General features: G+C 40.8%; 1 protein-coding gene across 2 annotated transcripts in view; it reads left to right on the top strand.

Annotated features, from left to right (window-relative positions):
* FRAS1 (Fraser extracellular matrix complex subunit 1) overlaps nucleotides 1-26,946 on the top strand; it is a 539,698-nt gene that overhangs the window by 67,863 nt on the left and 444,889 nt on the right. The window lies entirely within an intron of this gene.

Genomic DNA, 26,946 nt, shown 5'->3' with positions numbered 1-26,946 from the left:
CTCACTTGACACAAATTCAGCCTTATAAATACAGCGCTGGCATGGCTTATTACACACACACACACTGACAAAGCCTAGAGTCACACACACACACACACTGACAAAGCCTAGAGTCACACACACACTGACAAAGCCTAGAGTCACAAACACACACACACACTGACAAAGCCTAGAGTCACACACACACACCACTGACAAAGCCTAGAGTCACACACTGACAAAGCCTAGAGTCACACACACACACTTACAAAGCATAGAGTCACACACACACCTCTCACTTGACACAAATTCAGCCTTATAAATACAGCGCTGGCATGGCTTATTAAAGATCACAGCTCCCCCCACATGTAATAGATTACACCCACCTGCGGCTCTGGGAGAGAGCACCGGTCACTGAGGAGGATCCGACACACGAGCTCTCAGCCTCCCACAATGTGGTGCCCATAGGAATTTAGAGCTGCCCGGGAGGAGCTGCGCTACTGCTGCAGCTCCCCCTACAGGCAGCTCTGCCAGGAACAGCTGCCGACTCACTCTGATCTCTTTACAAAAAAAAAAATATTGCTAAGCTGCGCTGCGATGTAGTGGTGGGCAGGGGGGGTTTCTAGGTACTCGGAAACCCCCCTCCCTATGCAAATAATACTACATGATTGTTTATAAATATGAGGAATAGGTAAACTGGTATAAAGTGTTTCTAACCATTTAATAAATTAAATGACAAGTAAGAAATCTTTTTTTTTTTTTTTTCAGGTTTCTATGTATTTTCAGTAAGTGTAGAATAATTTGCCTTCATGTTTTTGTTTTGTTATTGATGTATTGTATTCTGCTGGTCATTTTATAAATCATAATCCTAGTCTGTCTTTAGTTAACCAATTTACAAACTCTTAAGTGTAAACTACAACTATAAACCACCTGTAATAAGCCCCCTTTGACTTAATAACCTGTCTAGGTTCATTCTTTGAATAGTTGGTGGTTTCATAATTGTGTGTGGGAATGTGTGTGTGTGGGAATGTGTATGTGCGTGTGTGTGGGAAGTGAATTGTAGGGATTATACAGAGTGGTCTTCCATGTTACAGGAAGCCTTAGTAATCGTCAGTTTTCGGAAGTATAGGTATGTTTGATGTTCCCATGAGTGCCGGTGGCTTTGATCATTGAGATGATGAAGGCTTGGGATGTTCTGCAGGTGGAATCTGAACAAGTTTCAACACAAATAGCAACACACGTGTTTTTTGTGTCCCTAAGTAGTCCAAGAAAATGAGATGGACAGCTAGAAAGGGAACCTAGTGGCTAAAGTAAGGAATCTCTAAACACTGCAATGCTTTCAGTTAAAAGCAGGACAAAGAAATGTCTTTATGCTATAAGCTCCAGTCAGTAATTATGTCCTGATTATACCTTGAGATATAAGGTTCACGCAGACTGCTATCCGGTTTTTAAGGGGAACATTAATGTAAACATGAAAGAGTTCAGTCTTTGCTTTCAAGTATTATAGGCTAGACTTTTCTTCGTCATTCTAAAGCATCTAAAAACAGTCATCCTAACATGAAATAACATTGGTGTCTTTGAAACCTGAAACATGTCTCATGACCGTGAGTTGGGTAAAGTAACGAATTTTGCTGAACTCCACAAATAACTGTGGTAGAAGTTACATTACTCTTTACAACAGCAATATTACCCTTATAATATATTAGTGTTACATGGATTTAGTAAAGGCAGTATGGTAAATGGTTAATTGCCAGCTCTTCCCTCATCTCCCTGCCTCCAGACTGTTGCAAAATGGATAAACAATGATATTATAAAGGCCAAGTACATCTGGCACACTTCTTTCCTACTAGGTAGCAATTCACGACTGTTTTGTTTTAGCCTACTCATCCAAGTGTGCCCCTTCCAATAACACCCAAAATCAATGCTTATCAGACTGTTTAGGGATAACATATTATTCTACAACACCTTTACCCTGTTCCTGTTACTATATACATTCATGTGTGTAAAACGAATTATCCTTTTGGTTTTAGGACCAACAGAATATAGGTAATTACCTGGGTACACACTGGCAGATATATTGGCCGATCAATTGATCGTTCACAGACATATATCTCATCGGCTGTGCTGCACAAACGATGCCCAATTTATCTGCAGATATATTGGGGAATCGTGTTGCAGAGGCCGCGGAGATGGGGGAGCAACACGACCCCTGGCCAACGGGACCCGCGGCCAGATGACAGATGATGTTGTTCAGTGTGTATGAACAACCGATCTGCAGATATATCTGTTAGGGTCTGCCCAGCATTAATCTCCCAGTTTGGTCCCTCTACTAGTCTCCAGTTCTGTAATGACCTGGAGTAATGAAACTAGTGTCTATTTATACCTCTAATAGCCTGCAACTTATTTCTCACAAAATTACAGAGTGTATTGATTACCCCTTCTGTGCCTTCCTTGACTGTGGTGTTGGACTATTATGGGTGTAGTGGGACTACGGCACCCAGCAATGCTCAACAGTAACCTCAGCAAGGAAATCTATTGTCCAGAAGCAACAACCTGTTTACGTTTCCTGGACTTGTCCAGAGTATACAGCTAACAGGTCTGTCTAGCCAGAACAGTGCATTGCCTATGCCAGTGTAATATGTAGTTTTAATAGGTAATTATATTTCCTTTCATTGTGCATATAATGCAGTTATGATGCACTTTGTAATTATGTATGGTTATTTATATCTAAGCTTTCCATGGGGTATATTCTGGAAACTAGGTATAGTTAATTTTGAGCATGTAGTGTGTGTCTACACTGTTATTGTTATTTATGTTGTCATCTGGAATTATATGGAGGGTCCTGATCACATGATCCGAAAGGGCTCCAGTGCCATCAGTTACAGATTTGCTTTAAAATGTAAGTAGACCATTCCTTTTCAATGTTGTTACTGGCATGCCAGCATTTCACACTGAATAGAAGAGGTTAAATTAAGAACATACTACTACATACTACTGTGTGGTGTAATGTGAATAAGGGGTACTACTGGGCAGTGTAATATGAACAACGTTGCACTACTGTGTGGCGTAACTTGAAATGGTAGTAATGTGTGGCCACGTCCATTCCTAATAAGGCCACATCCATCTATTTTTGACATGCACCATAGGTGCGCACCAAAGCTATTTAGAATATAGAGGGGGTGCCAGTCCATGATTTTCCAGGGGCACGTGGACCCTTAGATACACCCCTGATGGCAGTCCAGACAGTGTCAGGAGTCTGGAGCAGGCAGTTATTTAACAAAGGGTCAATACAGAAACGGTTATTCTGTCATCAGGGAGTCAATACTAGGAGTCACATAAAAACATATACAGAGAACATACATGACAAAGGAACTCAGAGGAGACAGGGGCAGGTACCACTCAAGGATTAGGAAGGTAAAGGACGTGTCACCCAAACCACTACTGGACAACCAAACCCAGTTCCTGGTTTTAACATGCTCTTGGTCATATAGCTGCTGTATTTGCCCTCAGGACCACCATCATTTATTTGGATGCCCCCACTATATTTTACTGCTAATCACCAAATGAGAGCTTCCAATCAAACCATGAAAATTATAAAATTGTGAGGGGGGGGGGGGAATAGCCACTACTGCGTGTCTTGGGGCTCCCTGACCCCTATATCCGCCAGTGAAAGGGAGGCAGTATAAAAAAACAGACGCATACTAAACAATGGGACAGAAAAAAAATCAGGATACACAAGACACAGATGACTGCAAAAGCAGAAGGCACAAGGCCTCGGGCTATGACTAAGTCAATAATTAAGGTAGATCTAAAGATACAAAGCAAAGCTGAACGAAGGAGCTGACACCAAAATGTTACAGCAGCCGCCAATGTACTAACAAGCCTAGGAGATTGCTGTCAATTCATTATAGCTGTGTTCAATGGGGCGAAAAAGATAATGGAAAGACCATACACACAGGAGAATGTGAAGTAGTATATACCACAGCACCTTCTCTTTACACTGAAGACTATGGGGAGTCACTGACCTGCAGAGGTCATGAGGTGAAGCCCCAGCACATCCTTACAGTATAATACTTTAGGTTACAACAAGTTGTGTGGCCAGAATTCCTCTTAAAAATGGCATAAACAACACAGATAACACTACCATAGTTACAATTGACTTACGCAAGCCTAAAGGTGCATACACACGTAATGATTTTGTAACCACTGATTTTCTGTCAGATTTTCCCTTGAAAAAGTGAACGATTTTTTTAAGTGTAATGAACGATTTTTTGAATGATGAACGAATAATGTTCCTTCCCTTAATGAAAATCCTCATCTTGGACAGTATGAAATGGACAACAAACTACAAAAGGGAGTGCGCATTTGTGATTATCATTCATCGTTATAACTCATAAATGCAACAATTGTTTTGGACGACTTTAACGACAACGACGTAGTTATCGTTAAATCGTTCAAAGAATCGTTACGTGTGTATGCACCTTAACACATATACAGCCTGGCTGGAGTAAATGAGAAGTTTGGAATTTGTATTGAGATAATTGTAGTCATTGCTAGGTTTTGTGTTACTGTTTATTCTGGTGGTGTTCAGTATACTCACTCCTGTCTGTTCATAGCTGTATGTTTTGTCCAGTAGCTATAAAGCTGGTGTGTGCTTCTTCCCAATACAGTTTTTCTCTACTTGTAAACAAAAAAGGAGAATTCTTTAATTTCTTTTTTTTACAGTTCATTTCCATTTCATAAGGTGACCACAAATCGCTGTGACTTCCGATACCGTCTTATGGTAGCATCAAGGCACACGGAAGACCAGTTGTCATTTGTTTACATGTCTCCAAGAGCATCACAGACCCCTGAGCTTCCACATCATCCTTCCCTCATTCACTAAACTGATATGGCAGGAAAATCTCTTGGGGCACTAGTGAAAAAAACAAATAAAACATACAGGCTTATGCTGCCATTTGTGAGGAGGATATTTTGTCCTCACAGATAATTATGCACTATCATTAGGGCCTCAACCTTATGTCAATACACATTAATTAATAATTTGTCTGTGTGTCATCCTTAGTGCTGTAAATGTGCTAATAAATGTAAATTTTGGTTTGCAACCATTTGTAGGAAAAATAAAGAATTGGCTGGTAAAAGTTGGGAATAATAGTCAATGATATATAAATTCATAACACTTGCTGTATGTGCATGTTTCACCAATTGATTGTAATCATACCTTTATGGACAGGTCTCACGTAGCCTGGCATGTCAGTGAATAAAGTAAGGTGGAGACTGATATAACAGGGGCATTTGAAGGTTTGCCGTTCTTTGGCACAGACCATGATAGAGCCTTATTTTATGTATGTCAGCTTTTGTTCTTTCCATTCGATATTGCTAAATAGCAAAGTCATGTTTGATTATTGGTCTTTGATAATTAGGTAGTCAATATTCACAGCAGCCTATGAATAAATGCATGAAAATGTGTGCCAACATTTAGATGTTCTTAGGTACAGTAGATAAAAGCAAAAGGAAACAAATTTTATCACATTATTACTAAAAGTCTTCCTATTTTTGCACTTGCACATGTTGGGAAGAATTTCTCTCAGATAATCATTGCTTAGGTATAGGGGCCGCTACAGGGATTCTAAGCCCTATAGTGTTACTGTTTATTCTGGTGTTATACAGTATGTTCACTGTTTGTTCATAAACGCATTATTTTTGTTTGCTCAGTTGCTACAAAGTTAATGTGCTTTTCTCCTCAATAAAATGAATATAATTTTCTCTTCTTGTAAACAACGGAAAAAAAAATGTTTAATTTATTTTTCACACTAAAATTTCCATTTGATCTATTGTATACCCTATATGTGTTTTATAACAGTCAACATTATTTTGTAGTTTATGTTGCAGACGGTCTCGCAGATTTGGAGCTCTTTTACATTCCCTAAATATTAAGATTGTAAAATATTTCAGTATGGTTGTTTTATCCATTTTTTTTTTGTTGAGCCAGTACTCTGACCTTTAAAAGAGATTGGCTTCAGACATCATGCTGTGTGGATTTCATTATAATGTCCAATCTTAGATTAGTGCACACAGTAGGAGCAATCAAAACATGTATTTATAATTTAGGATTTAGGAATGAAATATTTAAAGATTGCTACTTGGTCAGAAGGCACAGCGAAGATTTATTGAAGAAAGTGGGGCACTTTGTACAAATTTTTTCCTGCAACAGACTTAAAGGTGTTTAGTTGGAGATGAGGAAACATATGTAAAGGGGCCTATCCATTAGCAGATCTTACTGAAAGACAAAAGATTTATCTTTTGAATATTCCTGGGGTTGCAGTGAAAGATATGTCATGTACATGACAGATTTTGTCAAAAGACGAAAGATGAAGGATATTGCATGACATCATTCTGGGAGTGGATTTTTTTTAATAATTGTTTGAATATTCATTAAAGAAGGCCTTGTAGTGCCCCTTATAGAGCCCCCATAGTACCCCTTATAGAGCCCCCATAGTGCCCTTGTAGCGCCCCCATAGGGCCCTTGTAGTGCCCTTTATAAAGCCCCCACAGTGCCCCTTATAAAGCCCCCATAGTGCCCCCATAGTGCCCCTTATAGAGCTCCCAATGCCCCTGCAGTGCCCCCAAAAGAGCCCCTATAGTGCCCCCAGCCCCCCATTTAGGCAAGGGCCCCCCTCCACCCCCATCCCCCCCTCTGCCAATTTAGGGGGTCCGCTCTTACCAACGGGCACTCGCGCCCACTACTATTTCCCCCCTCTCACAGGCTCGGCGTGTATGTGGCTGGCTGTGGGAGGCAGGCAGAGAAGATGCTCCCGGCTGCTAGCAGCACAGAAAAGCTGGAGTATCCACTCTGCCTGCATCCCACAGCCAGCCACATACACGACGGCGGCAGCAGCGGCGGATTGCTGCGGACCCCCAGGCGAGCATGGCGAGCATGTCAGAAAGGTAAGGAGGGGGGGGGCGGTGAACAGTCGGGCGGGCCCGAAACTACTGATGGCGGCCCTGACCCGCCGCACTACCTCCCCCCCTCCCCCCTGGCAAAACACCCCCCTCCAACATAAACAACCCACACTGCACTACCTTTTAGCAAAGCTGCGTTGTCCTCCGGTGCTCTATGGCTGCTGCTTCTTTCTGTTCTCCAGGGAAGGACGAATCCGGAGCCTTCTCCTGGGTGTGCAGTGAATAAATTATCTTCCATCGTTGGTCATGTACCGCTTATACTGATGGTGTGTACACACTAGACTATATGCTCCCTGAGCGATATCGTCTAGTGTGTCCCGGCAGGGTGTGCTCAATGTCGTTCATGACATTGAGCACACCCGCTGAACGATATCATTAACGATATCGTTCAGCGCCGGGCTCTCTCCCCCCTTCCACAACATGCAGCAACCTGAAAACATCGTCAGGTTGGCCTGCATGTTAACCCGATGAACGAAGATGACGAACAACCCGCGGGAACGCGCGTTGTCGTTATCGTTCATCGTTTTTGTGTTAAAAATGGACGATAAAGTGGACGACTGAATGATAACGATATCGTTATCATTCAGTCGTCCACTTTAATCGCCCAGTGTGTACGCACCTTGACAGATATTTCTAATATCTGTCAGCGATAAGCGATAATTGACTAACATGTTGGATAGATAAAAGACAAAGTTTCTTGGCCAGCGGGAGTGCACATTTTGATCGTTCAGAGCCTATCCATTAGCAGATAAACTGAACGACTGAGCGATAAATCGTTTATCATTCAAATTTATCTGCTAATGGATAGGCCCCTATAAGGCAACTATTCCTCAGTTAAATAGGTTGTAATCTTAGCTGCGTAGATAGATATAGATTGTCATTAATCTACATACTGTCATTAATCCTACAGGTGTGTTGTGAGAGGTTATTGGTCATGTGATCTTTTGTGTTGCTATTCCATTCATTCCCTTGACATTGGTAATAAATGAATTGGTTTGATATTGCAATCCTTTTGTGATTTATATGAATACTGTTTGTGGTCGGAAGCCACACATGGTTCTAACAAGAAAAGCACACCACTACTTTATAATTAGTTTGGAATGAATGACTCAACCCCAAGGTTTTATGGCCAAAAAGCAACACAACTGTAGTCAGTCATGTAGTCAATCATTTAACAGCATTGTTTATCTGCCCTACTATTCCCCATTATTTGTAATAATATTCGTTATTTATTAACCAATGGTTTAGTCGTTTGCTACCAAGCGCCGTAATACAAAGTGAATTTTTACATCTCAGAGGTGGACTAAAGCTTACACATTACACTATTTCTTGTGCAATCATTGTACAGATGTGTCCTCATACACCTAGGGGCTTATGTAATAGATTGCGAGCTGCAGCCGCTATCGGATCCCCCTCGCAGGAGTTCCCCCAGTGACTGCAGCTTTTAAATGAATACATAAGCCCCTAGCCTCAATATGTCATGTGGCGCAAGACTCTTGGCGCAAGTGAACCTCTATGGGACTCTGCTTTCGCGAATGTCTTTTTTTTGCCAGAAAATGCATCTTATTCGCAAACAGATGTGACCAGCCGCTCCACGAGACTGTGCTGATTGATTTGATAAGCAACACTTGTATTTCTCTATGTGACTGAATCTGTGGGAAAAAGCTGCACATGCATCGTACACAGATTCAGGCTCACCCGCACACAGATATACAAGTATCACATATCAAATGAATCAATGTAGTCTTGTGAAGATGCATATTCAGGTAAAAAAGATGCAAAAAAAAAAAAATGTTGGCACAGGCAGAGTCGCACAGTACCAGACGCGAATGCAGGAATAGTGTATGAGGGTATATCTGTACCTGTGACCGCTCTGCACGACCATTGTGTACTACTGACTAATCTGTCATTTGTACACATTGCTCACCGCATTGTCCCATTCTGTGCATCACCTCAGATGGGACAATGCAATGTGCGATGTGGAGTACACACAAGTGTTGTTCATAATAGCTGCACAGTGTTTAAACCTGTACCCACTGTCACACTATTAGATATTCCATTGGATGATCGGCGCATCGTTCAGGTGTGTGCCCAGCTTTATGCTAAATGAGACCCCTAATTACAAGTATTGTTTCAGGTTGCAGCAAACTCACTGACTTTTGGGACCTCCCCCTTGGCGCTCCTGGAAGGAATGTCCAAATACTGAAACGTAAAAGGGCTCCTAATCATACACAATTTACAATACATCATTATAATATATATATAAATGGAGATGTCCAGATGCAACACAGTATTTAGCAGCTCCAATTCTCTCCAATCTTGCCCAATACTAGACAATATTATTAACAGAAATAGGGTTTAAGGGAGAATCAAAGAGCGTTCCCTGTTAATATAGTCACACTGACGCTTTATAATCGTCCAGAATTAAGTCCTCATGATATTCTTTACTTTTCCTTCTTTTGTGTTCTTTACCTCAATAGTTTTTCAACATAAAAGAAAAAGAAAAATCAACAATGTGTAAATTCTTTCATTATCATTTGACGTAGGTGTTTCGGGAAAGGGGGTAAGTATTTTCCCTTTCCAGAGATATCTTGCTCCAGATAGTTTATATAGTAAAGAGACGTACCATACTTACTTCACCATAAATTAATCACTGAATATAAAAGTATATTTTTGTCATGCAGATCCAAAAAGAAAATCACCACCAGTGTAGGGAACACCCAATGTAAAATATCCAAAATTAGTGTACAAAAGCAATATGTAAAATACATATAAAGGTATCTTTCCAGTCAAGAGGTACAGTCAAGAGATATTTTTCAATAAGCAGCATACCCTACTCACACAGTCAGTAAGTTGATTCCTCGCGGAAAGGTATCTTTGTGGTCCCTGTTTAATCAATCACTTCATTCCATCATAATATCCACATGTAAAACAAAGGATTTATTTCACAAGATAAAAAATGGCATCAGGATAATACAAAAAATGAGTCCAAGAAAAAGTCCCAAACATCTATCTCTAAAACAACTGTGAGGGTAAGATGTTAAAGTTGGTGGCTCACATCACATATAGCCGTCCGGATCACCTAGTTCGCCACAACAAATACGTCCTCTTATTTCATGTCCCCCACAACCACCAACGCGTTTAGAATATATCTTTTTAAAAGACTGCCTTCTGTTAATACATCATAATAAGCATGTGTAGCTAATATAATACTGGTAGATGGTAGCTGTCATATCTATCTATCTATCTATCTATCTATCTATCTATCTATCTATCTATCTATCTATCTATGTATCTGTATGGAGTATATTTACAAAAGTGAGCTTTTTTAGAAATGGAGATGTTGCCCATAGCAACCAATTAGATTCTACTTAACATTTAACTAGCACCATCTAGAAGATAATAGCTAGAATCTGATTGGTTGCTGTGGGCAACATCTCCACTTCTGGGGGAGGCTTGCTGGGATCTGTAGTTCTACTGTTGGAAATAATGTTTTCTCTTCTATTTTTACAAACATTTTACACAATCAACCCGTCATCCACCACCCAAGGTTGCTGGGGATAGCCCCGGGCTGTCAGCCCAGGCCTGGGGTGCCTTGGAGAGGGGGACCACTTTATTGGGGGGGGTCCCCAACTCCCCAAGGATCCCTGGCCTGGGATGACTAGCAGTCAGGGGTAATGCTTGGCCGGGGGACTCGGTGAAAAGGTTCCCATGGCTGTGGCATTTCCCCCCCACCCCCAGCTAGAAAGAGTCCAGTGCTGGTTATGGCAAATACCTGGGATCCCTACTCAGTTTGTCCCTTGTATTTCCAAAACCTGGACTGGCTAGCTTAGCCCAGAGCTGGTTGTGCTAAATACAGAGGACCCCTACATCTTTTTGTCCCCTGTGTTTTCACAACAAGGACTGGTTGTGAAAAGACCGTGGCTGGTCTTGCTTTTAGAGGTGGACCCCACGTAAATGTATTTATTAATTAAACTCTTTCCAAGTTACATAAACACAGATGCATACACGAATCTCACTGATCTATGCATGCATCTGTGTCAATTAGACCTGCTCATGCTAATATCAAAAGCATTTAACAGGTCTTTTACTTTGGGGTTCTGAAGTTAGATTTTGTGTTCGATTTAAAATCGAATATTAGTAAATAAGGGATTTGTGTGTTGGTCTACGTGAAAGGTCAGATGTTTTTTCATTTGAATTTGAGTGAAATTCGCTTTTATGGTCGATTTTGACATTCGATTTTGCCTTTATTAAATCTCTAAATGCAAAATCAAATCACACTAAAATCAAAATCGAACATTAGTAAATATACCCCTATATCTCACTCACTCTATCCCACTCATTCTATCACTTTCTATCTATCTATCTATCTATCTATCTATCTATCTATCTATCGTATGTATGTATGTTTGTATGTTTTCACTGTACACTATTGTATTCTGAAACATATACACTTGTGATTAATGAAGTGAGACCTGGGTAAATCACCACTGTTTAATGCTAGCATTTAGAAAAGGAAACTGTAATAATGAAAAGGTTTTCACACAAAAAAACCTTGTTGGAAAATAACACTAGGTCAGTGATTTGTCACTGTTAAAGTTTCCAGCATATGTCAGATATAATGATAGCTTAGTAGAAACTCTCTTGTGTTTTCCTGCTGTAATGGAAAAGTAGCTGAAATATTGAAACAAAGCGATCAGAGATCACTGCTGCTAGGAAACCCAATTGATACCACTTGGTTCTGTGGAAGATTTAGTTTGGTGGCCATACCAGCTGTTAATTGCAATACTTTCAATACATTTGTTCCTCTGTTTTCATTTGAATGGCTCACTAAAACAAGTTCCAGAGCAATTTGAACATGAAGTTTATATTTGACTGGACCAGATTGCAGACTGGCCATCCCCCTTCACAAACAGTGAATCAACATCCACAATGTTTACAATAGATGATATTGTCTCCATCAACATGTGCCTTGGGAACTTGTTCTGTTATTGTTCATTGCTTTGGTTAAAAACCTCTCTTTTTTTTATTTTGTGAGATGAAAGAGTTTTCTAAATTGCCAGTGTTATCTTTCCATACCTCTAGTGTAAAAACTAAATTGGTATGTTGTGTTCTGCAAAATAAATACTTGTTCGTTAATAAATTGAAAGCGTGAAACTGTCTTCTTCTTTTCAATCAAATTCACTGTCTGAATATTGCCGTGGGATACAGATGAGGTTCGTCCAGATAGTTATATTTGCTTTAAAGTCAGATATATATACATTTTTATTTAAAGGAGATGGTTTGTTAAAAATGAAAAAAGCATATTCTAACGGAAAACTTAAAATTGTGTTTAAGCAGAGTCGATATGATATAAACTTTATGAATACCTAGTCATGTGGGGGAGAAGTAATATCCAGTATGCCCCTAACATATAGCCATCTTTGTTGCTTTCATGGGAGAGTCATTGAGATTGCATGGCTACAAAATACATTTTCCATTTCACTTTTTTTTCTTCAGTTATTTTCCAATAGAATCCTAGGGTATGGGAGTTGGGATTCAATCTGTTGGGTAGCATGATTACTAATTTAGGGCATGTTCACTCACAATGCCCAGGTCATCACCAGCTGTAAATAGGTTGTAAGCACAGCACTGGTACATTCCCTTTTACATACAATATATAAAGATGAGAATTTGAGAATTACTATTGACTACTTTACTCTCTTTAAGTCTACACATTTGCCAACTGACTCTAATTTCTAGTAAGTGTTCCAGAATTAAGTATTGTGGCGGCTCTTACCTTGTTCAGTGAGGGTGGTTGTCTGCAGTACGGTCAGAGTGAGCCCAGCGATGTCCTGACTATTGCACTTGCAGCATCTACCAGGTGCAATAGATCTGGCAGGCGCTGCGACCGGTGCATGCACAGAAACACCGGCTTCTAGGGATCTTCGTCCATTGCTCCATGGTCCAGTTTAGACGCTCACCTGCCCATTGTAGGTGCTTTCGGTGGTGGACAGGGGTAATCATGGGCACTCTGACCAGTCTGCGGCTACACAGCCCCATACTCAGCAAGCTGCAATGCACTGTGTGTTCTGACACCTTTCATCATAGCTAGCATTAACTTTTTCAACTATTTATGCTACAGTGGCTCTTCTATGGGATCAGACCAGACAAGATAGCTTTCCCTCCCCACACACATCAATGAGCCTTGGGCGCCCATAACCCTGTCACCGGTTCGCCAGTTGTCTTTCCTTGGACTACTTTTGGTAGGTGCGAAGCACTGCATAGAGGGAACACCCTACAAGAACTGCTGTTTTGAAGATGCTCTAACCTGGGGCTTGATTCAGAGCCGCTCGTAAGCGGCCTCTCTTTCGCTCCGAGCGATGTTTGCCCAACTGCGCATGCGTACATATCGTTATACGCATGCGCGAACCAGTCAGTGCGGTCGAAATTCATGTGCTCGCAAAATAGCGAATGCCTGATAATTTGAGTGACAGAATGAGGCGTATGTGGGTGGTAACAGGGGAAGGTGCTTGAAAACGGGGAGTGGAGATCCGAACGCAGGCGTGCTTAAAGGTCAAAACGGGCGTTTTATGGGTGTGCATAATTAAAACAGCAGCGTCATTGACCACGTCACTGGGTTATTTTATAGCCAGAACTGCTCGCAAGATTGTGGTAGCAAAAACCAACCACAAGAATAGCGAGCAGTTCATACGCTGGTCGATGTACTCGATTAATCTAATAAATAGCGGGCATGACGTAGGATGCGAGTGGCCCGGGGGCGTATTTTTCCAAAAAACGACCGCAAGTTTTGTTCGCTCGTTCAGACCTAGAGGCGTGAACAGACCGCAAAGAGCGAACGGTTCATTTGAATAGCCACCCCTATTTTCTGGACGAGCGAGCGCTAATTGCGTCCGGCTCTGAATCAGGCCCCTAGTCTTCTATTTGGCCCTTGTCAAAGTCGCTCAGGTCCTTACACTGGACCTGCTTTCAGCACCTCAACTTCAAGAACTGACTGCTGCCTAATATATCCCACCCCTTAAAAAGGTGCCATTGTAATGTGTTAGTCAATGTTATTCACTTCTCCAGTCAGTGGTTTTAATGTTATGGCTGATCAGTGTATATATTTCTGGTAAAATACTTAAAAAATAAATAATTTCAAGTAGAATACTCAGCGAAATTCCAGTATATTCTAAATGCATGTGTTGATATAATTTATTAAACTGTTCAATATCTATTACGATGCTATATATGGAATCGGTATGTTACACCGCCGGCCGCGACAGCCCGACTTGGAAGAAAATCCCGGTCATGCGAAAGGTAAGTATTTCCTAACCTAATCTACCCCCTAACCTTCCTTTAGAGTGCTCAACCCTAACCCCCCCCCTCTGTGCCTATCCCTAATCCCCCCTCTAAGTACCTAAACCTAACCCCCCCTTTCCCTGCCATCTAAACCTAACTCCCCCGGGGGTGTGCCTAACCCTAAGTTCCCTCCGGGGGTGCCTAACCCTCCCTCACCCTAGCCTAAACCTAACATCCGGGGGGGGGTGCCTAACACCAAGTCTCCCCATAGGAACCGTAACCAAACCTCCCCCGCGGCTGTTCATGCTCGGCGCCCGGGCATCCCTTCGATCGGGATGCCGGGCTCCCGGCGTAGGTTAATTAACCCTCGCCGGGATTCTGTAGTGGAGATGCCGGCGGTCGGCATAGCGACCGTCAGCATCATAAACGCACACCCTATATATAGCTGACAATTGTGACGCATTCTGAAGTGCTGCTTGAATATGATTACTTTAATATGTGCACACATGCTGCAGTTAATTTTAGAAAATAAAAAACACAATCAGATTAAAAACTAATATTTGCTTCACACATTATGTTATTGTAAATCTTGTCACCAGTATATCAGGGTCCGTTTCTATATTTTGTATCCTTTATGTGTGAATTTCATATACTGACTCTCAGGTAGTTCCCAGGTCCAAAAATTTCACCAAGTACTAAAATATCCCTAGTACCATCTATTCTATTCCTCTAGAAATATTTTTTTGGAAAGAGTTCATAAGTTATCCTTATCTTCGTAAATAAATAGTCCATATAATATAATTACATGCTCTATAAAAGTATCAAACATACATTTGCACTCACCATTAATATATGAACTCAAAACAGCAGCTCTGCATAATACATTTTTAAATATTTTAGAAGGCCATGCACACAACCATCAACATGAGCCTTGTACTGTCTTACTTCTACTGAATTTGACTTCAAATGAATAAGCAAGAAAGTTTTATAATGAACACTTAAGGGGCCTATCCATTTGCCGACTTTCTGCACGATGCGACCAAAACCAGGAGGTTTGCAGATCTAAATGCCCTACTTAAAACAACAGAGGAGAGGGGTCTTCAAACATTATATACTTTGTAAATCAAATCAAAAACTTATCTGAAGCCCCGTACACACTGGACAATGTGTGTATGGGACATGACTGACGCGACGGGCCCAGCTGGCGGTGCTGGCATCAGTAAGTGCATCTACACCTGTCGATGCCGTCAACGATGAGCGACGGCAGGGGGGGGGGGAGCAGGGCAATGGCATGGTTAACGATATCCCCAGATTGAGATGCATGTTCAGACCACTGGGGATATCATTAATGACCCGCGGGAGTGCGTATCGTTAATCGCCTAGTGCATACACACTGGATGACATGAACGATGTATTCAAAGATATCGTTATCGTTCATATCGTTCGTGGATATCGTCCAGTGTGTACGGGAGATAATTTTTTTTTTTAACCATTTCTACCATTAAATTAATACAATACTAGTATGTCAGTTATATTATGTTGCTTATGCATTATGGGCCTGATTTAGCACGGATCGCAACTGCAATTAAGCACGCAATTAGGCGATTGTTGCGTTCTGCATATGCATCGCAGTGCGTGTGTGCGAACCAGCCACTGCGATCGGGACTTCGACCACAGTGATTACACAGACCCATAGCAGAGTGATTGACAGGAAGTACCATTTGGTGGAGGTGATGGGGGGTGGTCGCCGTTGCAGGGGCATGCATAAATTAGCCACTGAGTTAAGGTTGGGATTACCTTATCTTGCCTTGTTACTGTCCCCATAGTTCTGTCTGTTTCCCATTAGACACTGAGCTCTCTAACTAGCAGGGCTCTCCCTACCCTTTGCTCTCAAATCTGCATTTATTGTGTCTAACATTAATGTTCCTTCTTTATGCATACTCCATTGTCTTGGAACAGTGCTACTGTAGCTGTGAAATAATTTACAACAATAAACATTCAGCCATATTTTAGAAAAGTGTATGCTCTTTTTATTATTCCAATGCTTTATTTTAGTTTATGCATTACACATATGTTTTCAACTGCCTCTGCAAGACCCCCCACCCCCCCCCCCCTTAGTGGGAATAGATGTCCCCTTAAGTGAAGCTAGATACGCCCTTTGGTCGGAGCTGGCCACGCCCCCTCTGTTGCGTCCGTGCTGCGGATTTTACTACAGCCTATAATCTCCCTGAAACTAGTTTTCAGAAGTAGGCAAGTATGCTCTGCACTCTTCAGCTGGACCAGTCTGACCCAGAGTGTGTGTGTTTTTCCGGGGGAGGGTCGGGGGGTGCAGCGAGTGGGGTGGGGGGGTTGGAGGTCCCGCGAGGGGGGGGGCTGCTACAGAGAAGTTGGAGGAAGCCGATGGGAGAGAAGAGGATCAGGAAGGAAGCAGGAGGGGTGAGGTGCCGGAGCTGGGTGCAGGAGGATGTGCGGCCCAGGAGGAGGAGCACCAGCCCCTGCGTGATCCGGGTTTGACTGTCGAAGGATGTCAGTGGGCGGGGCTTTGCCTGGATGGCTGCTGTCACAGTACAGCAGCTGTTTAAAGAGTTTTACTAGGTGCTGCTGCCCCATTTTTGTCTCTCCATGATCCTTGGGGCCCTGCTGATCCTCAGGACATGATATGGTTGTCCCCTTTGTCTCCCCCTGTCGCCGACCATGGCTGTAAGTACTTTATGCTGGTCACATGGATGTTGTTTGTACTGTATGGCAGTCATGTGTATGCACTATATTGTAAGGCAGACGTGAGTATTCTCTGTATTGTTTTATGGCTACGGCTAACTGTTTGCTAACCCAGCCTATATTTGATGTGGTCCCACCTTCATGAGGCCACTTTCAGAAGTTTTTTTTTCCAGCTCTCAATCTGGCCTTGGCCATGTCCTTTACGACATAGAGGCATGTTTTGGTTCTACATAAATGGCAAATGCACATAAGTTGTATACAATTCATTATCCCTTAATTCTGTTTTTACTGTACTTGCTTCCCTATTTTTATTTCCGTGGAGTTAATGTATCAACTTTTCTGTCCTACAAGAAGTGATGAGGGGATTGATGGTGCATTGCATATAATATAATGACATGTGAAATACAGAGGAATAATTGCTATTCGTACTAGTATTGTTCTTTTCCCATGAGTGATCTGTGTCCCGGAAGTCGCAAGAGGCTCACGATTTTTCGGGTAACCCCTCGCACCCCCTGGTAGGGTAGGCACTTCTCCCGCATTATGCCCACTTCCTAGTGAAGTGGGCAGAAGAAGAATTTTCATGCGAACCGGTGGGTCCGCGATTAGGGGACGTGACCTAATGACGTGATTTTGTGATAATTCCATTTGGCCCGCACCCTTATTTAAATCTGCACAGAATTGACGCTTAATGACGCGATCCGTCCGGATACGCCCCCAACATCTCCTGCCTGCTTCTCCTCACCGGGCTTCTCCCAGGGAGGAGGTCAAACATCGGCAAGTATGGTGTAAACACACCATTTAGAAGCTTTTTAGAAATTGTTAACCTACTGATGACTGGTTTTGTAGATTATTATTGTTTATTTTTAGGGTGCCACACAAATTCTGCAGGCAAAGTACAGGTAACAATGAAAATAGACATATAAAATGTACATTAAATGTAATTTGACATAACATTTGTACAACACAAAGCAAGAAACTGACAAACTAGTTGGGACGTTTATGGGGCGATGGTTGTGAGACTCACGATATCCAGACAGGCGTGAAATGGTGGGTCACGGGGAGCGGAAGGCAGTTTAGCACTCAATGTGACTAGTCCCTCTTTGTGTACAGGGGGGCTGCCTCAGAGATGGATGCAAAACACATAGCAGCTGTGTCTTTCGGCACAGCAGCGATGTGTAAATATGCTAATGCCGCAGGAGACGTCTGAAGGAAAAAGACACCTTCTATAAGCATCTGCGATCCTAGTGCTGCGTCCGAAGATGCAGCATCGTATCAACATGGTGACCATCAGTTCCGATGTTTCCAGCACCGCCCATCTGAATAAGCTGATGCTTAATCAGACTGACCACCTCCTGCCTGCTTGGGAGGCCAGGAAATCTGCATTCTCCGACACAGGCCCTGGCCTCTACACTCCCAGTAGATTTTGTAGATCACAAATGGACTGTAACTATATTGTGTGCCTTATACCTCACCTTAGATAACACACCTATATTCCCCTAAATAAAGCCGAATGTCTGTATTCTACAGTAGTGCTTATGTCAGGACACAGCTTTTTATCTTTTGTAATACTGTGTTCTAGATGATTATTAGGTTAGTGTATATAGAAAGCCAGTATGGTAATAAATAAGATTGGCTTGTTGTTGATGTAAATGAATAGAGACAGATCAGACAAAACAACAGATTTTGTAGTTATGTTTTCATAAACTGATGATTGTGGGAAGGCTGACTGTGTTGTACTATTCGGCTATTAATTCAGTCAGGCGATAAAATTATTCATTCAATTTTGAAAGCTAAATAAAACATGGGGATCAGTTAGTTTTATATTAAGCTGAGAACTCTGACGTTCTGTAAATGTTTGCCTGTGAGAGCCAAGACATCAGTGATAGTAACAGTAACATTCATTTTTTTAGTGCCGTGTATTTTAACAGTAATTTTTTTTATTTTGGAATATAATTTTATTGCCGTATAAACTAATCATCTACTTTAGGACGTAGTATGAAAACATTGTAAAATTGGTCCATTTATTTTATAGTGCGGGATGAATAATATTTTGCTGTATATTCCTTTTGTGGACTCTCTTAATGTTGCTGTTCTGTAAAACCCAATTGTTGGGATTGATTTGGCGTCCCTCAGCAGCCTGATTGGCTGACCAGGCATCTTGCCATCAATATAATGGACATGGACTGGACACTTCGATTTCTTCATTACAAGCAGATTAATCTTTTCTTTGTGCTAGTGCTGTGGTGTGGGTCATGGGTCTCCTTGTCTTGGCACAATGCCCTAGTAGAGCTGTCATTTCATATTTAACAGATTGACTGTATGAATACTAAGATGATGATCTACATAATCATGTTCTGATTTCAACCAAGGGAGCAATACTTTCTTCTCCTCTAGTGTTATTAGTTTCCAAACACATTTTACAGGATAATTATCTTCTTCTGAAAAAATGAGGACTATCCATTGGCTAAGTGCTTTCATGTGACAGAGTAGGAGCATATTCCCTTCCATTAATGTATTGCTGCCGCTGCCAAGAAGTCAACCTTCATTTTAATGTGTAACTACAAAAATGATTTAGAGCTTATAACGTGTTTAAAGCTGGAATAAGTCAGTGTTCATTCGCCACCATCTAACTTCCGATCTGCTGCTGCCTATCCATTGTACATCTGGGGATACATAATATATGTGGCTACCCTTGGAAAACAGGTGTTCTTGGGGGGATATCCTGCAAAAATGATTTGATAGGCCCCAAGTCACAATCATGATATTGAACTTTCCAAAAGTCAGCAACTAATCAAAGGGACTGTTTAATTGCATGGTGCAAAAAGCAATGTTTTAATAATATGCAGAACTAATGAGATATAAAGTTATATCGGTCTAGTACAGAGGTTCCCAAATGCGGTCTTGAAGGCTCCCTGAAGGCTCCCCAACAGTTCAGGTTTTACAAATATCCATGGTTGAGCGCAGGTTGTTAAATCAAATTGACTGAGGTACTAAATTAAGTCACCTGTGCTCAAACATGGATATCTCTAAAACCTATACTGTTGGGGAGCCTTGAGGACCACGTTTGGGAACCTTTGTTCTAGTACGTTCAGACTAAAGAAACCTAAAATTTGATTGGTTGCTATGGGTCATTTCACATGTTATAAGTGCACTATCTTATTAAATAAGCCCTAAATTGCAGATGACCAAACAAGCAAAAGATGCACACAAGTGTGCAATTCATCCCAACTTTTGATACAATTTTATATATTTATATTGGTTTATATTTGCATGCAGATCCATGCAGTGCATACAAATGTATATTTATTAAGTGTTTCTTGATTTCTAGTACAGGATAAACTAATGTACAAGCTATTTTACATAACAAGCTGTATGTTTAAGTGTAAGTGGACATACTGGGTCCGATTCAAAGGAGCCCGCTATTGCAGTTGCTACTGTGTCTTTTGCCATAGCGCAACTGCGTCTTTATGCTAATGCCGATGTACCTCATACAGAGACACCCACCAGCTGGGGCGCTAATCTGCCGCTGTGCACAATAAGACACACCATCGGTCGCACCATTGAAAATTGCACCAGGCCTATGGAGATGCAGATTATCCATCTGTACATGGCCGCCGGTGTCAGTGCAACTGTGGCAAACGTAGCAGTCGCTAACTGCGACACACTGGAGTCTAGCTAACCCATTTCCCCCCCCCCCAATTAACGCCCACTGAAATTGCCTCTTTTAGTATCCAAATTCATTCTGCAGTTCCTGGCAGCAACCATGGGGACATTCGCCCAGTGTTGCTCAAACACACGCATAGACTGAAAACATCGCCACTTCCGTGTAGCATCAACACTGTGCCCACCTCTGAATCAGGCCCACTGTATGGACATTATTATGAAAATGTTCTTATGTTGAAATCAATGTGTTGTTTTCTCCTCCTTGGCTGAGTACTTCTCTGCCTAATGCTGGGCATACACGGCAAGATAAAATGCCTGTCAGACCGACAGACATTTTATCTGGCCGGCTGCCAGCCGCAGATGTCGCCGGCATACACTGTGAGAGAAATCTCACAGTGTATAGCCCGACATCCGCGCTCCACCCCCGGAGGAGGAGACATTTCCCTGTTCCTTCCGTAGGAAGGAACACAGGAAATGTCTGTCTGTCGGCCGCGCTGGGCATACACTGCCCGATGCGGCCGACAGTTACCGGGTAAATATCGCATCGGACGGGCATGCTGGACAATCCAGCATGCCCGACCGAGCAATACTTAACCCTCGGTCGCCTCCCCCCGCGCTACAATTATCGCGGCGATCCGCCGATATCGGGCGGATCGTCCCGATAATTGCAGCGTGTATGGCCAGCATAAGATAAGTTACTCACTACTGCTTACTCTACACCTTTCAGCACAAGTAATGCAGCTCTGGTACTGAAAACTATTGTCTGTGCTCCAGTTTTGCCAGCTGTGTCTGGACTGACTCCTGTTCCAGACTATTTTCCCAGTCTTCAGCTTTGCAGCCATTGCAGCTAGTATGAATATCTGCAGTGGTTTTCTGATATTCGTCGAGGGATCAATATTTTCTCCTCCTCTATTGTCATTCATTTCCATGCACAGTCTATAGAATAATCCAGTGATAACATTCTCTAATGTGACAAACTGGGAACATTTACCTTTCCTTTTAATGTGAATTATATCTTCCCATAGAGGTTTACATTTCAAAACAAACCCCTGTCTTACTGCTCTACTAGTTGTCATGTTGTCATGCTCAAAATATAGAGACATCTTTGCTTTTAGGTATATTGTCTAAATACAGTTAGTTTCATTTTATATATTTGTTATGATTTTATTTATAGAAAATATTAAATCATTCACATCAATTCCTGCATACTTGCCTACTTTTGAAAAAGTATTTCAGGGAGATTGCGAAAGCAAAATCTATGAGCGTGGCGGTAAAGTGGGCGTGTACTGCTACATCTGAGAGGCGTGCCATAAAATTGACTTACTTCCAAATGTAAATGAGCCCCAAAGCAGTTAGTAAGATCTATGAAAATGCATGTAGCCATAGGGAGATTGCTACTATTTCAGGGAGTCTCCCTTACAAACAAAAGGAGAGTTGGCAAGTATATTATTAATAATAATATTACCTTAACAATATACCTTTTATATTTGTCTACTAAGTAAAACTTGAACTGTATGTCAATATAAATTACACACAGAAGTTAGCTTGAATATCTAAAACTAAGGTAACTAATGTAGAAGTAGAATACTTTATCTCCACCTGTTTCTCGGATATAGGCAATAAGATAATACATTTCTATTTCATATCTCAGAGAAACAGATGCAGATAAAGTATTCTACTTCTACATAAGCTACCTTATTTTTAGATATTGAAGCTACCAGCTGTGTGTAACTGTCCCGATTGTTTAAAGACATTTTTCTTTGTCTGCAGACATTTTTTTTAGTGGGACTTTAGTTACATGTTTAAAGCTAACAGAGAGCTCTAGATCTAGCTTTATAAGGTATATTTATCATCAAGCAGGGATAACATTGATTAAACCCCCCCAACGGCAGATGTCGGCTGTGTAGTATTAGTCAGGATCCCAAACACCAAAACTCTTATACAATATAATGGAACAACGACACAAACATAAGTAATTGGCATTTAAACTTGGTTACCAATTAATTGATAACAAAATAAAATTCACTAGTATGGTGGCGAAGAGTAATAGTGAGCAGATCAGTGTGGTTATACCATGATGGATTTCTTAGCTAAAAAAACAAAAGTATTTTTTCCCACCTGAAGTTCCTGAATACACTGTGTGCTGCAGGGTAAATATCTCCCATCATCACGCAAATTGGAACAAAATGTACCGATTGTGGAACAGTCAGGTTATATAGGGTGTTTCACTCGCTATTGGCCCCAAAGTTTTTCTTATAACTTTTAAAGTAATTTACGTAATTTAGTGAAATGTTACACAGACATACCTTGGTTTATGAGAAACATGAGGAAGTCATAGCAAGGTTTTCATTCCAACCAGCCAGATTGGACAGATATCTGACAGAAAATTGTATAGTGGATTCCCAGCTTTACTGCTTTACAAATATGCTCATGAATGTTTAGAAAATGTAACTGTCGCAAATTGAGTGATTTATGTTTTGCCGTATCCTAATCTTGAAACTGGTATTAGTATTAATAATACAGTAACTCCCAAGATCACATGGTATATTGTTTACTCTCGCTGAGCTTGCCTAATAACATTAACAAATGTAAATACATAAATGGATTACAGTGTCTGACTTTGTTAGTATAAATCATGATTTCATCACCTCTGTGTTTAGAGTTCCTAGTTAATTTTCTCTCCCAAGAACATATCTTGTCATTTATCTTTATCTTGTATCATCCAGAGGACAGGAAATATAGAGAAAATACTGTGATGGTCCATTAATTCTGAAATTGTCTAGGCTTCATATGAGAATGCCCACTCCCCCCTTCTTGCAGGAGAAAATGGTCAAACATTTAACATGGTAAATATTATTCTGAGCACACAGCGAAATAGACCCTTCACCAACACAGAGATATATCTACTGCAAAGAGGATCCTTGCTTGAGAAAAGCCTCTAACAGAAAATGCATTTAATATAATTGTATCTTTTACTTTTCTAGCATGGGCATAGCTATAGTGGTTGCAGGGGGTGCTATTTCTATGGGTCCCTGATGCTTAGGGAGCCTGGTTCACTTGCACCACAAACTGGGGCACTACAGTGTGGCATAATGTGAACTGGGGCACTACTATAGGGGATAAGATGAACTAGGGGACTACTATGGTTCATAAACTGAACAACAGCTGCAGAGAGAAGTGTCTTATAAAAGCATTGGGGCCCCCTTCAAAATGTTGCTAAGGGGCCCACAAAGTTCTGGTTACGCCAGTGGCATACCCTGCCACTGGGCTACGCTCATGTTTCCTATGCTTCTACCAGAAATGCATGGCATATTCAATAACATTTGTAATTATTATTATTTTTTCACATCTGTACTTTTCATTAAAACTCTGTCTTGGTGTCTGTGTACAGCAACTTTAATATGACCATCATTCTGACATGTGTAGATGGACAATACTCCTTGTGAGCAGTGTTTGGGGGTACTTCTTAAATGGTAGGAAGTTGGACCTTTTGACATTCGCACTTATGTACATCAGATTATTATCCCAACTCACTGCACATCTAGGCCCACATATATTTTGTGAAGTCATCTCCTGAGAGTTGAGAGCAGGATTACACCTCAATCAGGATGATGTGTGCCTAATGCATACTTACTGAGTTCCTGGCTGCCCCCTCAGTTCAACATTGAGGGGTGTAGTTGGAAAGTGGGCGGGCTAATGGGTGTGATCACAATCGCGTCATCGACCGACCCCAGACTGCACACTTTCGTCGGGTGTGGGTGGCTTGCGGATGGATGACGGCCTGCTCCGGGAGACTTGCTCGCGCTGCCGGGAGGCAGGGAGTGCTACCTGATTTCTCAGGAGCCTTCTGGCCGTTCTGGGAGAGTGGACAAGTATAGCCTAATGCGCCCATATAGGCACTTCAGTACAAAAACAAAGCATTTTGCTACTTAAATCCAGTGGTGGACAAAATAAACCTTTTTTTTTTTTCTCAGCTATACTTTCTGTTATGTCTAACCACTTTTAATAAGTACAAAAATAGATGTAATATTGCAAAACCTGGTGTAAATCTTGACATATTTGATCACACATTGTTATAAATATGTTGGTTTTTGATAGAAAAAGCTTAATCATCAATTCTCAAATTTTAATTTGGTCTGCCTGGGGCTCACGAAATTCATAAAATTTCTATTTAATAAATGTAATTCATCCAAAGTAATCTCTGCTAAATGGGAAAAGAGATATGAAATTAAATGGTCTGGTCATGTTAATTAAGATTCATATTTTAGTATGAGATCCTTTAGTGTTTATGACAGCTCAAAGTCTGCAGTCATCTCTTTCTGGTTACCTTAAAGTTGCTGTCCATTTTTGGATGACTGTAAAAAAAAAAAAAATACACCAGTTACCTGAGGCTGAGAGCCAAATGCTAGCTATTAATTGGGGTAATTTCCTTTGAAAGGGAAAGAAACATAGTACAGAAGGGGCTGCCCACTTGTAATATTGAGAAGCTGTATCAGATTAACATTATGCATAACAGATTAAAAATGTTATACAAGATGAGAGAATTGCCAATCAAACTGTTCTGTTTGCAATATCATTTATTAATTAGAAATCCATTTTATTAGTTAGATTCAATGACTAAGTAGCCAGTTTGATTTAATCTTAGTAATATCAATGACACAAATTACTCGCCGAGGTTTAACTGCTTCTGAGTTTTGTTATTTTTCAAATAAAAAAGTATGACTACCAGCTGTCCTGATTTTGTGGAGAGCCCCGAATTGAGGTCTTTTAAAGAGGCGGATCTTAGATAAGAATGGCCAAGGCTTTGGCAAAATATGTGTTTGGTTATTTTAGAGAAAATGCCTATTTTTTTCGCTATTCTGCATGTCAATGCTTTGGGAGGTATGGGATAGTGCAAAGACAGACTAAATCCATTGCTTTGACATAAATATATTTTAAAGGCTGTGTATTGCTGAACAGAATACTGAAGGAAATGTAATTTTAACACTTTTTAGGACACAATGGAGGAGTTATAACCTGTCCCTCTGCAGAAAACGTACACTAGCTGCTACTTGAAGTTTTCTACTGAGCTGATTAAAGAGTGCTGTTCACATAGATGATAATTTAAATAGAGAATCAATTAAGGTTACAGCACTAATGTCACAAATTTTCAACAGTATTGAATTTATTAATTTGCTGATTTGAGCACCAGCCATTAGGTAAGTGTATTAACTGTTCCTGAAATGTGCTTAAATGATATATACATTTTAAGCACTATTTTTTTGTCTATAGCAGGCAACCTCATGTTTGTCCTTAGTCTTTTAATCAGGACATCGCAGTTCATGGCAAGCGAAGAGTGACCTTAGGCAAATAATATTATGCCTCAAAACACATCATCATTTTCAAGTTTTCATCAATCTCCCCAGCGTTTGCTGAGCTGCACAATTTATCCCTGATATGCTGAGTTGTCCTAATTTATTCCCGATAGAAAGTAAACATAGCACTTTCACATTGCATCTTTCCCATAAAAATGACATTATTTTACGACTGAATTTAGACTCTTAGCAGATATCACTAGGAAGTTGAATCATAACTCTTAAATATAGTGAGGGACAGTATCTCAAATGTTACACTAAAATATACTATACTGTATTAGTGTAACAAAATATACTGGTATAGTATAAACTTCTCAAGTATAGGCCAGGCTATATTAATAGCCCTGGTTTTCTAATACAAGATCTTCAGATTCTTCATTTGGAATTTTGGGGAAAACATCAGTATGCAGTTGCAGAGTCAACAGCAGCAAACTGTGCTGCAGAGTGATAGCTTTAGAACACAGTAGATTGCAATTTAACAGAGAATAATAGAAGGTGTTAGCTGGCACCTATAAAGAGCCTCATCATCAGAAATGCCAATTATATTGACTGGAGTCCTATAATTCTTCCAGGTCTTGATCTGAACTGCATGCCAAGAGCATTTTATCCATAAGCAGTGTGTCAAAACAGATATTATACATTGTTATGTCCCAGCTAGGGTCATAGAACTGTATAGGAGAGGTCTTACTTAATACAATGCCACACGTGTTTCTAATGGTAAAATATAGTCGTGTAAAATTTATTAATATCTAAAATATGCGTTCCTTGGAATTAGGTCTTATTGCTTTATTATAGGAATTATTTAGTTATTTATATACCATCAAATATGTACGCAGTTCTGTGCAATCAGATAATTTTATTAAATCACATCTGTTCTCTCCCCAGTGGAGATTGCAATCTAATTTTCTTCCTCAGGCACACAAACACAGTCACACAGTTTTAGTCAGATGCACTCAGTATTTATTGCCATCCTGCATTCAAATCATAG

This window comes from Taudactylus pleione, unplaced genomic scaffold, assembly GCF_031769625.1.
Source record: "Taudactylus pleione unplaced genomic scaffold, aTauple2 ptg000273l, whole genome shotgun sequence".
Taxonomy (NCBI): Eukaryota; Metazoa; Chordata; class Amphibia; order Anura; family Myobatrachidae; genus Taudactylus; species Taudactylus pleione.
Note: the sequence above shows the minus strand (reverse complement) of the source record. Positions and strands in the feature narration are given on the sequence as shown.